The sequence below is a fragment of the Ambystoma mexicanum genome, chromosome 13 (assembly GCF_040938575.1).
Source record: "Ambystoma mexicanum isolate Mex_15411 chromosome 13, UKY_AmexF1_1, whole genome shotgun sequence".
Taxonomy (NCBI): Eukaryota; Metazoa; Chordata; class Amphibia; order Caudata; family Ambystomatidae; genus Ambystoma; species Ambystoma mexicanum.
The window spans coordinates 137,756,520-137,768,620 of NC_090938.1; the positions used below are offsets into that span (position 1 = coordinate 137,756,520).

At 47.5% G+C, this 12,101-nt stretch overlaps 1 protein-coding gene across 1 annotated transcript in view; it reads right to left on the bottom strand.

Annotated features, from left to right (window-relative positions):
* DEF6 (DEF6 guanine nucleotide exchange factor) overlaps window positions 1-12,101 on the bottom strand; it is a 396,152-nt gene that overhangs the window by 114,135 nt on the left and 269,916 nt on the right. The window lies entirely within an intron of this gene.

Sequence of the window (12,101 nt, forward strand, 5' to 3'; positions counted from 1 at the left end):
AGTTCACCAATATCTGCACCCTCCCTACAACCACCATATTCAAGATATGATAGGTTATTTATAACGTGCTTAATACCCAGAGGTTTCTAAGCACGGACCCGGGATCGTACCTGTGTTGCTCTGTGTCGTCTTGCTTCCAAGGCGAGCACGTTGCCGCTGAGCTATCCTCCCGGGACGAAGATAGTGACTATTCCCTATTCTCTATGAAACCATCATCATCAATGTGAAAATGAAAACTAGAATGCGAGCAACCATCTTTTTTATAAACTTCAGTAGGGCCAAAACCATAAATTATCAGTCCTAAACAACAACCCAAAAGACCATCTACTTTCTCCTTCACACCAGCCATACCATCATTCCAACACCAACATACATGCCAACAACACAAAGATTCCTGTATCATCAACCATGCCATCACCATCATTCCCACAACAACATACATGGCACCACTTTCCTTGCTCTATCAACAGTCGCGTTGCCACTACCATTCCTTAAGAAAATCAACTGGCTGCAATCACCGCAATCATTCCTACATCATCAAGACCACAACCACCACTCATCATTTGCATGGCACGGCATCAAATGTGCAACCATAATTCTTACATCGTCCATGCCACCAACACCGCCATTCCTCATTCCTATATCTACAGCCATGGCACCACTATCATTCCCTATTCATAATACCGACCACTACCGCCGTCATTCCTACAGCATCGAACATGCCACCACCACGATTCCTACACCATCAGCCATGCCACCACTCTCATTCCTACATCATCATCCATGTCACCACTGCCATCATTTCTACATCATTGGCCAAGCAACCACCATGAACATCATTCCTTTATCATCAATCACCTCACCTCCCAGCATTCCTACTGCATGATCCATGTGTTACGCTCACCTGGCTCCCACAGAGGCGTCGATCTGAACTGGACAGCTGCGGTCTCCACCAGTGTGACGCGTAGGGCTGAGATGACGGACTGGACTGGCCCACCTGGCTTTGTTTGCTTGGCCCGTAGGAATATTCTTCTGTAAATGGAGAAACGGAATTAACCACCCCCCCACCCCTGCTGTTCTCCCCACAGATCACCTTTGATGTCCCCTCTTATAGTCTCACCTGATGGTTTGAAAAGATGAGCTCTCCATCCTGCATTGAGCGCAGGGGTGCGTTGATAACCAGTTGCTTCACTGGTTCGAAGGAATTGGTGAGTTCCAGAACAATATTGACTCCGAAAAGTATGTAGTTCGTAAGAGTTCACATGTCTGACTTTCACTCTTGTCCGATTCCTTGCAGTTTGCAGCTTGACCCCAGCGAAGAGTTCCTCGTGGTAGCTGACGAAGTTCAGGTAAGGATGTGGCTTATACTACACAGTTCAATGAAATAAGGCCAGAATGTAACCTGTGGCTTGCTCCCTTATTCATGAGTGGAGAGAAAATATGAAGTTCGGGGAATAATACCTCTGGCGGTAAAATTAGGTAAGTCTATTGTGGTGAGAAGAGTTCCCCTTGTTTGTCCCTTCGTCTCACCTTGTTGTCCTTTTGTTCCCCTTAGGGACCGGGGTACGGCGAGGATGCAATGGAGACTGCGCCGACCCGTGAAGAGGAATAGTACCCCCGGCAGTAATCAGGTAAGTCTATGGGGGTAGTTACTATTGTCTCTGTTTATTCCCTTGGCTCGCCTTTGCTGTTCTTGTGTTCCCCTTAGGTGCCAGAGTGTGGCGGGAACGTGCAGAAGGATGCGGTGGATCGTGAGGATGTTCCTCCCTTTTTCTAGGAGCAGCAGACTCGAGGCGGGCGTGGCAGAAGACTGGATGCAGGCTTGCAGACACGGTGAGCGTTACGCTGCTGGATGCAGAATAACGCGAAGCGTGTGCTGCTCTTCAGTCGTGGTTTAAATAGCCTCCAAAGTAGTCCCAGGTAAGTATTCCTCCCCAGCCCCACCCGAGTAAAAAATAGTCCCTAGGTAAAATAGTCCCTTCCAAGCCTCATTTGGCTTGGAGCTCTGCAACATGGTCTGCATCAGGTAAGCTTGCAGCATGGTCTGCATCAGGTAAGTTCTACTCTATGAGCCTGGCACCTATGGCGCCAGGACTGACTCTCCATATGAGCCTTGCGCCATAGGCGCCAGGACTGCACCCAAACAGCCCCTAGCAGGGGTTTCTGGGCTTGCTCAAAATAACTTGATGCCTGCCTACAGGGTTGCTGGACCTGGTCTGGTTCCCCGGGGGTAGGCATCATGACAGAACTCCCCCCCAAGGCCCCTCCTAAAGTTGTTCTTCCCCGTGGTTTTGGTTTGTCTGTGAAATTTCGGTGGAATCTTTTCACCAATCGAGGTGCATGCACGTGGTCACTAGGTTCCCAAGACCTTTCCTGTGGTCCGTAACCCTTCCAGTCGATTAAATAAAAAAGTTTTGACTTCACCATCTTGAAGTCCAGGATGTTCTTAACTTCAAATTCGGGTTCCCCGTCTATAAGGATGGGGTCTGGTGGCTTGGTTAGTCTTGTCCCTGGTTGCACTGGCTTCAAAAGTGACACATGAAAGACGGGGTGAATTCGCATATTAGCAGGCAAGTCCAACTTGACGGCCACTGGGTTGATAATGGCCTTAATAGAGTAAGGTCCCAAATATCTAGGGTTAAAGGTCAGCGTTCCCTTGAGAGGTATGTGTTTTGTGGCCAACCATACTTGGTCCCCTATCTGGTACTGTGGAGTATCACTTCTATGCCGATCAGCATCTTTCTTATATTTCTCCTTCGCCTGTTTTAAATGTAGGGTTGCCTCCTTAAAGGCTTGTGTAATCGTAGCATGTAGATGGTCTACTGTGGGCATTTCTAAGTCTTGGGGTGAGTCAAGGTCTGAGGTTTGAGGGTGGTGCCCATATAGGGTATAAAAGGGGCTTTGTCCAGTTCCAGAATGTACTGAATTATTGTATGCATATTCGGCGATCCAAAGAATGTCCTTCCAATTACTCTCAGTCTGATGTAACATACAACGTAGGTATTGTTCAAGAGTCTGGTTGGTCCTCCCCGTTTGACCATCGGTCTGGGGGTGGTGACTGGTCGATAATCTCACGTCGATTTGCGCCAATTGACAACATTTCTTCCAGAAATGTGAAATGAATTGACTGCCCCGGTCAGAGACCAACACGGACGGAAATCCATGTATGCAAACAATGTTTGAGGGATTCTTTGGCCAGGATTGAGGCTGAAGGTAGTCCTTTTAAAGGAATAAAGTGGGCCATCTTGGAAAAAAGATCCACAATAACTAGAATGGTGTTAAACCCATTACAAGGAGGTAGATTGGTAATAAAGTCTAATGATAAGGTGTGCCATGGTGTAGGCGGAATGTCTAAAGGTTGTAAGAGTCCAGCTGGTTTTTTCTTTTGAATTTTGTTTTGGGCGCAAATGCCACAAGACATCACAAATGATTTAATATCCTTTCGCCAGGTGGGCCACCAGTATTGGCTTTTAATTTTAGCTTCAGTTTTTGCAATACCTGGGTGCGCCTCCATTAGGGTATCATGATAACGGGAAATGACTTGCTCTTGTAGTTCCTTGTGTGGCAGAAATAGCTGCCCTTGGTAATAAGGCAGATCACTGGTGACAGAGTAGTCCGGGCCTTTCTTTACCCAGTCCTGCAGGGCTGTAGGATCAAAGAGTTGCTGGATCTTTACCTGAATGTCCTCTAGTGTCTGTAGAGTAGTCATGCCAAGAATCCTTTGTTCGGAAATTATAGGTACTGGTTCTGGGTTCACTTCTGCCTCTCCCATCCCTATTCGGGATAAGGCGTCTGCTTTAACATTCTTACAACCTGGTCGATAGGTTATCACGAAATCGAACTCGGCAAAGAACAATGCCCATCGGAGTTGACGTGACGATTGGGCCTTGGCTGTTTTTAAATGCTGTAAGTTCCGGTGATCGGTGATCACAGTAATGGTATGCCTGGCCCTGAGAAGATAGTGCCGCCAAGCCTTGAAGGAAGATTTAATGGCTAATAACTCCTTGTCGGTAACCGCATAGTTTAACTCGGGTGCCGAGAACTATCTGGACCAAAATGCTACTGGGTGAAGCTGGCCAGTTTCAGGGTCCTTTTGAGACAGGACAGCTCCCATTGCTAGACTGGATGCATCAGTTTCCACTATGTATGGAAATTCAGGGCGCAGGTGCTTTAACACAGGTGCAGACGTGAATTTCGCTTTCAGCTCTTGGAAGGCATTTTCAGCTTCTTCAGTCCAAATAAAGCGTTTATTTTGTCGCAAGAGTGCTGTGATGGGATGTACGACATGTGAAAAATCTGGGATGAATCTGCGGTAGAAATTGGCAAATCCGAGCATGCTTTGTACTCCTTTAACTGAACTTGGTGAAGGCCACTTAAGGATTGCGTCCACCTTTCGTGAGTCCATTCAGACTCCCTTTGGGGTCAGCATAAACCCAAGGAATTCAACTTCTGTGGCATGAAAAATGCATTTTTCTAGTTTTGCATATAGTTTGTGCTGGCGCAATTTCTCAAGGACTGCTCGGACGTGCTTCACATGGTCAGATTCTGAAGAGGAGTATACTAGAATATCATCGATATACACGACAACACAAACGTCAATGAGTTCACGAAGGACATCGTTCATGAAGTATTGGAAGGCTGCTGGTGCATTGCACAACCCGAAAGGCATCACCTGGTATTCGAATAACCCATACTTAGTGCGGAAAGCAGTCTTCCATTCGTCGCCCTCTTTTACACGTACCGGATGGTATGCCCCCCGGAGATATAATTTAGTGTATATCAAGTGTCCTTCACTTGGTCTAGTAGTTCAGGGATCAGAGGCAACGGGTATCGGTTCTTAACAGTTATCTGGTTCAATGTGCGGTAGTCTATGCACGTTCTGAGGTCACCTTCCTTTTTGAGTACGAAGAACAAAGCTGAAGATGCAGGGGACTTGGATGGGCGAATAAAGCCATTGGCAAGGTACTGGTCTAAGTATTGTCGTAGGTGAAGGTTCTCAGGTTCCGTAAGGGCATAGATCCTGCTACAAGGGGGTTTTGAACCGGGTATGAGATCGATTTGACAATCATACGATCTGTGAGGAGGTAAGGTGTTTGCCTGTTCCTTTTGGAAGACATCCTGGAATTCTTGGTATTCTGGGGGTAGTTGCATGACTGCTGTGGTTACTGTGGCCAGGCCTGCGTTCTGATTGGTTTGTGCACAATCCGGGAAGGTTATTCTCTTCTCTCGCCAATCAATACAAGGATTATGTGTTTCCAACCAAGCTATCCCCAGTATTATTTGGAACTGTGGGGCTTTGATTAGATCAAACACAATAGTCTCTCGATGCCCATCCTGACCCAATAGTGTCATCTCTGCAGTGGAATGAGTTACAGGCCCAGAGGCAATTTCAGTTCCATCGACTGTGGTGATGACATCTGAGGTGGTTTTTCGGCAGACAGGTAGATTCATCCTGGAAGCCAATTCATAGTCCACATAGTTTCCTATGGCCCCACTATCAATGTCTGCCCTTACTGCGTGCATACGCAATGGCTGCCCTGGATCTACGAGGACCACTGGTATGATGAAATGCGAGGTCTGAGTATCCTTCTTCAAGCTCGGCAAGCGGACCTCTACGCTTGTCGGGCGTGGTCGTTTCCCGAGTCTGACTCCATATGGCTTTTATCAGCAGCTCCTACCACCTTCTTGGGTGGTTTTACAGGGCAATCCCGTAGAAAATGTCCAGAAGTTCCACAATATAGACACAATTGCATTTACCGTCTCCTTTCTCTTTCCTTCTGGGTTAAGGGTCCTTTAACCCCTCCGATTTGCATGGGTTCTGAAGCATCTTCTCCTTTGGGGTTAGCGTGGGTTTTGACCAACACCCGACTCTCAAACTTGGCTCGATCAGCCTTTCTGTTCTGAAGTCTGTGATCTAACTGGACCACTAAGTCTATATATTCAGCGCAGTCTTGAGGTGGGTTCACGACTTGAGCCAAGACCTCCTTGACTTCTCCTCGAAGCCCTCGATGAAATAACGTGATTTGTTTTACCTCAGGCCATCCAGTTTCCACTATTAACCTATTAAAGGTCGCGATGTAGGACAGAACATCCTGGTTACCCTGTCGTAGGGACAAAAGTTCGTTATCCAGGGCCTGTCCTTGGGAGTGCCGGGCAAATAGTCTTTCCATGCTGGTTTGAAAGCCCTGAAAATCCCGAAGAATTGGGTCATCCTGAGTAACTAGTGGAAATGACCAAGCAGCTGCACTGCCGCTGCGATATGACAATACAAAGGCTACCTTGGCTTGATCGTTTGGGAAGGCTCCAGGTCTGCATAAAAAGTGCAAGCGGCATTGGTTCATAAACACGGTGAACCTTTTGGGATCTCCGGCAAAGCGTTCGGGTAGGGCTAATGGAATATGTCCTGGTAGGTTTATTTGCATAGGGTTACTCGATAACACAGGTGCTGGATTTCCCCCGGAACCAGGTATGGGTGCTTGTCCAGCCTGGCTTTGCAATAGTTGCCTAGCAAGGTCATCAGTTCGCTCCTTTGACAAAATCAGTTCTCTCTTAAGAGCATTGGTTTCTTGACGGGCGGAATGCACTTCATCCCTCAGTTCCCCTAGTAATTGGGCCAATTGGTCAGTCTCTGAGGTATCCATAACGCCCGGGTGGGAATTTGTGGGTAGGCTTCGCGTTCTGTTACCCTCACCTGGCTCCCACAGAGGCGTCGATCTGAACTGGACAGCTGCGGTCTCCACCAGTGTGACGTGTAGGGCCGAGATGACGGACTGGATTGGCCCACCTAGCTTCGTTTGCTTGGCCCATAGGAATATTCTTCTGGAAATGGAGAACGGGAATTAACCACCCGTGGGGTTGAGTGTAAATCCCCTCACCCCCACTGTTCTCCCCACAGATCACCTTTGATGTCCCCTCTTATAGTCTCACCTGATGGTTTGAAAAGATGAGCTCTCCATCCTGCATTGAGCGCAGGGGCGCGTTGATAACCAGTTGCTTCACTGGCTCGAAGGAATTGGTGAGTTCCAGAACAATATTGACTCCGAAAAGTATGTAGTTCGTAAGAGTTCACATGTCTGACTTTCACTCTTGTCCGATTCCTTGCAGTTTGCAGCTTGACCCCAGCGAAGAGTTCCTCGTGGTAGCTGACGAAGTTCAGGTAAGGATTTGGCTTATCCTACACAGTTCAATAAAATAAGGCCAGAATGTAACCTGTGGCTTACTCCCTTATTCAGGTGTGGAGAGAAAATATGAAGTTCGGGGAATAATGCCTACGGCGGTAAAATTAGGTAAGTCTATTGTGGTGAGAAGAGTTCCCCTTGTTTGTCCCTTCGTCTCACCTTGTTGTCCTTTTGTTCCCCTTAGGGGCCAGGGTACGGCGAGGATGTAATGAAGACTGCGCTGACCCGTGAAGAGAAATAGTACCCCCAGCAGTAATCAGGTAAGTCTATGGGGGTAGTTACTATTGCCTCTGTTTATTCCCTTGGCTCACCTTTGCTGTTCTTGTGTTCCCCTTAGGTGCCAGAGTGCGGCGGGAACGTGCAGAAGGATGCGGTGGATCGTGAGGATGCTGTGAAGGCCGGTGAGTCCAGCGCGGCGCTGCAGCAGGCCAGGCGGCGTGCGTAAAATGCTTCTTTCTTCCAGCTCGAACGCGCAGTGGATCCAGAATTCAGGTAAGGATCGAAGGTTTTGCTCTTATTCTAATCTCTTCTCCTTCTGTTCCTCCCTTTTTCTAGGAGCTGCAGACACGAGGCAGGCGTGGCAGAAGACTGGATGCGCGCTTGCAGACACGGTGAGCGTTACGCTGCTGGATGCAGAATAACGCGAAGCGTGTGCTGCTCTTCGGGCGTGGTTTAAATAGCCTCCAAAGTAGTCCCAGATAGGTATTCCTCCCCAGCCCCACCCGAGTAAAAAAATAGTCCCTAGGTAAAATAGTCCCTTCCAAGCCTCATTTGGCTTGGAGCTCTGCAGCATGGTCTGCATCAGGTAAGCTTGCAGCATGGTCTGCATCAGGTAAGTTCTACTCTATGAGCCTGGCGCCATAGGCGCCAGGACCGCACCCAAACAGCCCCTAGCAGGGGTTTTTGGGCTTGCTCAAAATAACTTGATGCCTGCTTCCGGGGTTGCTGGACCTGGTCTGGTTCCCTGGGGGTAGGCATCATGACACCATGTCACTACTGCCTTCATTTTTATATCATTAGCCATGCCACCGCCACCAATCCTATATCATTAACCAAGCCGCCACCCTCATTCATACAACATCATCCAAGCCACTACCATGACCGCTAATCTTTTTTGGATTGGAGTGCATAGAACGGATTGGAGTGCATGGAATGAATTGGATTGCATAGAATGGCGTGACTTACATGGAATGGTTCGGAGTGCATGGACATTTGAAAGAGCATTGAAACGAACGGTTTTGAGTGCTTGAAACGGTCATAATGCGTAGAACAGTCGGAGTACATGGAACAGATGGAGTACATGGAACTATTGGAGTGGGCTCGACCGCAAGCACCTAAGGTAAACCACCATATCACATCGCCATGCTTACTCTCTTCTTTACACCACCACTCAACTAGAACACAGCAATACTATGACACCATTCGGTATAGCTGTTCTCATACCATCATTTTTCCTCATACTCCCCATTACTCTAACTAATCACTGCTGGTTTCACACCCTCCAGCGTAGGCATTCTCCTCAGACCTAACGCAGCCAGAATCTGTCTGGATAACAACCCGCCGGAACGAACACATACTCTTGATCTCTCAACCACCACACCTACCGCTAAGAAGCAGGTATCACACGAATGCCACACCTGCTGCACACATAGCCGGTGCTCACATGCACCTTATGACTCTCTCTCTCTCTCTCTCTACTACTTCTGCAGCTTTGCACTTGCTTTGTCATGTTTAGTTTTTTCGACGGAGAGGGTCAGAGGCAACATCTAGGCACTAGTGTGATCGTGGGAATGTTTCTTAGGCAGCCTACCAATCTGCTTTAGTTTCGGGAGGATAGCTCAGGGGCAACGCGCTCGCCTTGGAAGCAACGCAGGTTCGATCCCCGGGTCCGCGCTTCGAAACCTCTGGCTATTAAAGGCGTTGTAAATAAACTATCATATCATATACCTCCATCCTGCAAATAAGATCTATAGGGGACAGAGGCAAACCTCCTACTTCTGTCATCCGCATTTGCAATGTATCTTCAGCTGTGAAAGTCTGCAACCCGCCCATGCCAAACAGACTGGTGCGGTCTGATGTGTTTTCTAGGATCCACCTGGAAGTCTAGAAGAAATTCCTTTAATCTATGTAATTAATATTATTAGCTAGTTACAGGCAGGCTAATATCTCTAGGATGTTATATGGTATGAAGTGCAAATAAAGAGACAGCACGTGTCTGGGAGAGACTGCCTTGAGCAAAACACCGATTTAATCAAAAAGCAGTACCTATTTGCGCAAACGTTATCCTGGTGCTTACAATTATTTTTGGGGGGGGGTTGGATGTAGGCTTTTTTGTTTTTGTATAGATAAACTGGACTCGACTATGACAGCACCTGTAAAATGGGAGGATAGCTCAGTGGCAACGTGCTCGCCTCGAGAGACACGAAGCAACACAAGTTCGATCCCCGGGTCCTTGCTTAGAAACCTCTGGGTATTTAAGCCGTTATAAATATGCAACTAAGACAACACATTCTGTAATAGCTCCTCGATGCCCCCGGGCTGTGTGAGCGCTTTAAAAAAATAATTAAAAAAATAAAATAAGTATTGCATTAACACTAACTTCACTTAAGCACTGCAAGGGATGTTTGCTTAGGTTTATGTGAAGCCTTTTACAATTGATTTTGTGGGACCCTTTTTAAATTTTATTGTTAAACTACATTTTCAAATGTATTGAATACTTGTACTGATGCCAGAAATGTGGTCCTGTGATTGATTGCACCTTTAACTGACTTGTGCAGAATACTCATTTTGTTAACTTTGAAAATAAAAGGCGTACCAGTCACAATCCGAGCAATTAGAACTGTGGGTGGAGTTGGGAGGCCTGGCAGGTCTACACCTTGCAGTCATTGGGCCAATCAGTCAACGTGTAATGAGTGTTTATTAAACCGGTTCTCAAACCTTACAAACACACGCGATTTTAAAACCAAATGTTAAAAACATCATACAAAATACAGCTTACAAAATATAATTCTGCACACAAAAGAAAGACCCAAATTGAAATTTCCAGCTAGCATTTTTCTCTATACACAACACATCACATTTCTACAATTTATGCTTGCTCCTAATGTAATATATTCTTTGAAAAGGTCAATAGCAGAGGGAGGGGGAGTGAGGGGGGGATCGCTTATTCAATGAACACATGCTTCTAATTAACCCTTTCACATCCAAACTTCAGCATTTTTCCTGGGGTGATTCATGTATGTATAGGCCCATTTGACAATGAAATGGTTAAGTTACAGTGTTCGGAACTGAACACAGAGCAGACCAACAAAGCAGTTGTCTTGTGATATCAGATAATGTATCCGGGGTTTTCTGGCATATTATTGGTGGGCATTAGGGACTGTATACTGGTACACAGTTGAAACAGCTACTTGCCATTCCTGCCCTTTCAGTAACATTAGTGGCATACACTGCAAATGGGCAATGCCTTCACTGCAAGTTTGCAAAATAGAGTTAGTGGCATGACTAGGCATGATATTGTGGCCAGCTGATGATATAGGAATGATAGTGGAAATTTGATTGCATGGCTTATGTTATAATGATATGTTATGTTACTTTGCATTTATATAGCGCCTTATGTACCATTGGTATGATCTCAAGGCGATGGTAGGTTGAACGCCCTTGGGAATCGAAGTTCAGGTCGGTAGAGAGAGAGAGAACTAGGATGGATGGTTTGCTGGGGTGAATTAGGATTGGTGTGCTAGTCTGTGTCATGCTAGGCTGGGGCGTTTTGCTGGTGTGAGCTACGGTCGGTGGATGTTGTACCTGATGAGCTAGGTGGGTGGGTGCTGTGTTGTAGTGAGCTAGAGTGAATGGCTAGGGGCTGAGATGAGTTAAAATGTGCACGGTGTTGGGGGAGCCTATGGTGGATAGGATGCTTGGATGATGGGAAGCTTTGGTGAGCTTGAGTTGACAGATGGGGTGCTACAGTGATCTTGTGCTGGAGTGATCTAGAGTGCAGGGGGTGTTGCTAAGAGCTAAAGGAGGGTGGTTGTACTGCACAGGTGAGTTAGGGCGGGTAGATTGTATGCTAGTACGAGTTAGGGTGAGTGGAATGTTTTTTTGTGGTGAGCTAGGGTGGGTGGGTGGTGAGCTGGAGAGAGGAAAGATCGGGAGTGTACTGATGCAAGCTGGGATTGGTGTGTGGATTGGTTTGCTGAGGCAGCTTATGGTGCCCTGGGTGAGCTACAATAAGTATTGTGCCAGCGCAAGCTAGGCTGGGAGGTTTATGTACTGGAGGGAGCTAGGGTGGATATGTATTGTGTGGGGATTAGTTAGGGTAGATGGGTGGCGTGCTGCAGAGAGCCAGGGTGGGTCGGTATTATGCTGGGGAGCTAGGGCGGGGTGACGTTGGGTAAGCTTGTGTAGGATGTGGCAAAGTGGTTTGTTGAAGTTTGATGGGGTGTGTGAGGTCGGGTGAGGTGTGAGAGAGGTTGTGTGACTGGGGAGAATGGGACGCTGGGGTGAACCCATGTTTTTTGGAGGGCTTTGGCGGTGGTTGGATAGGTGGGCTTCTGGGGTGAGCTATGTTGAATGAGTTGTGCTTGTTTTTATTGCATTTGCATTGCGTGAATGCTTGGCTGGGCTAGGGTTAATGGGTGTGGTAGGTTGTGCTGGGGTTAGGTAGGTGTGCTTGGCTGAGATAGGGTTCCTGGGTGTGGTAGGTTGTGCTGGGGTGAGGTAGGTGTGCTTGGCTGAGCTAGGGTTCCTGGGTGTGGTAGGTTGTGCTGGGGTGAGGTAGGTGTGCTTGGCTGAGCTAGGGTTCCTGGGTGTGGTAGGTTGTGCTGGGGTGAGGTAGGTGTGCTGGGGTGAGCTAGGTGTGCTTGGCTGAGCTAGGGTTCCTGGGTGTGGTAGGTTGTGCTGGGGTGAGCTTGGCTGAGATAG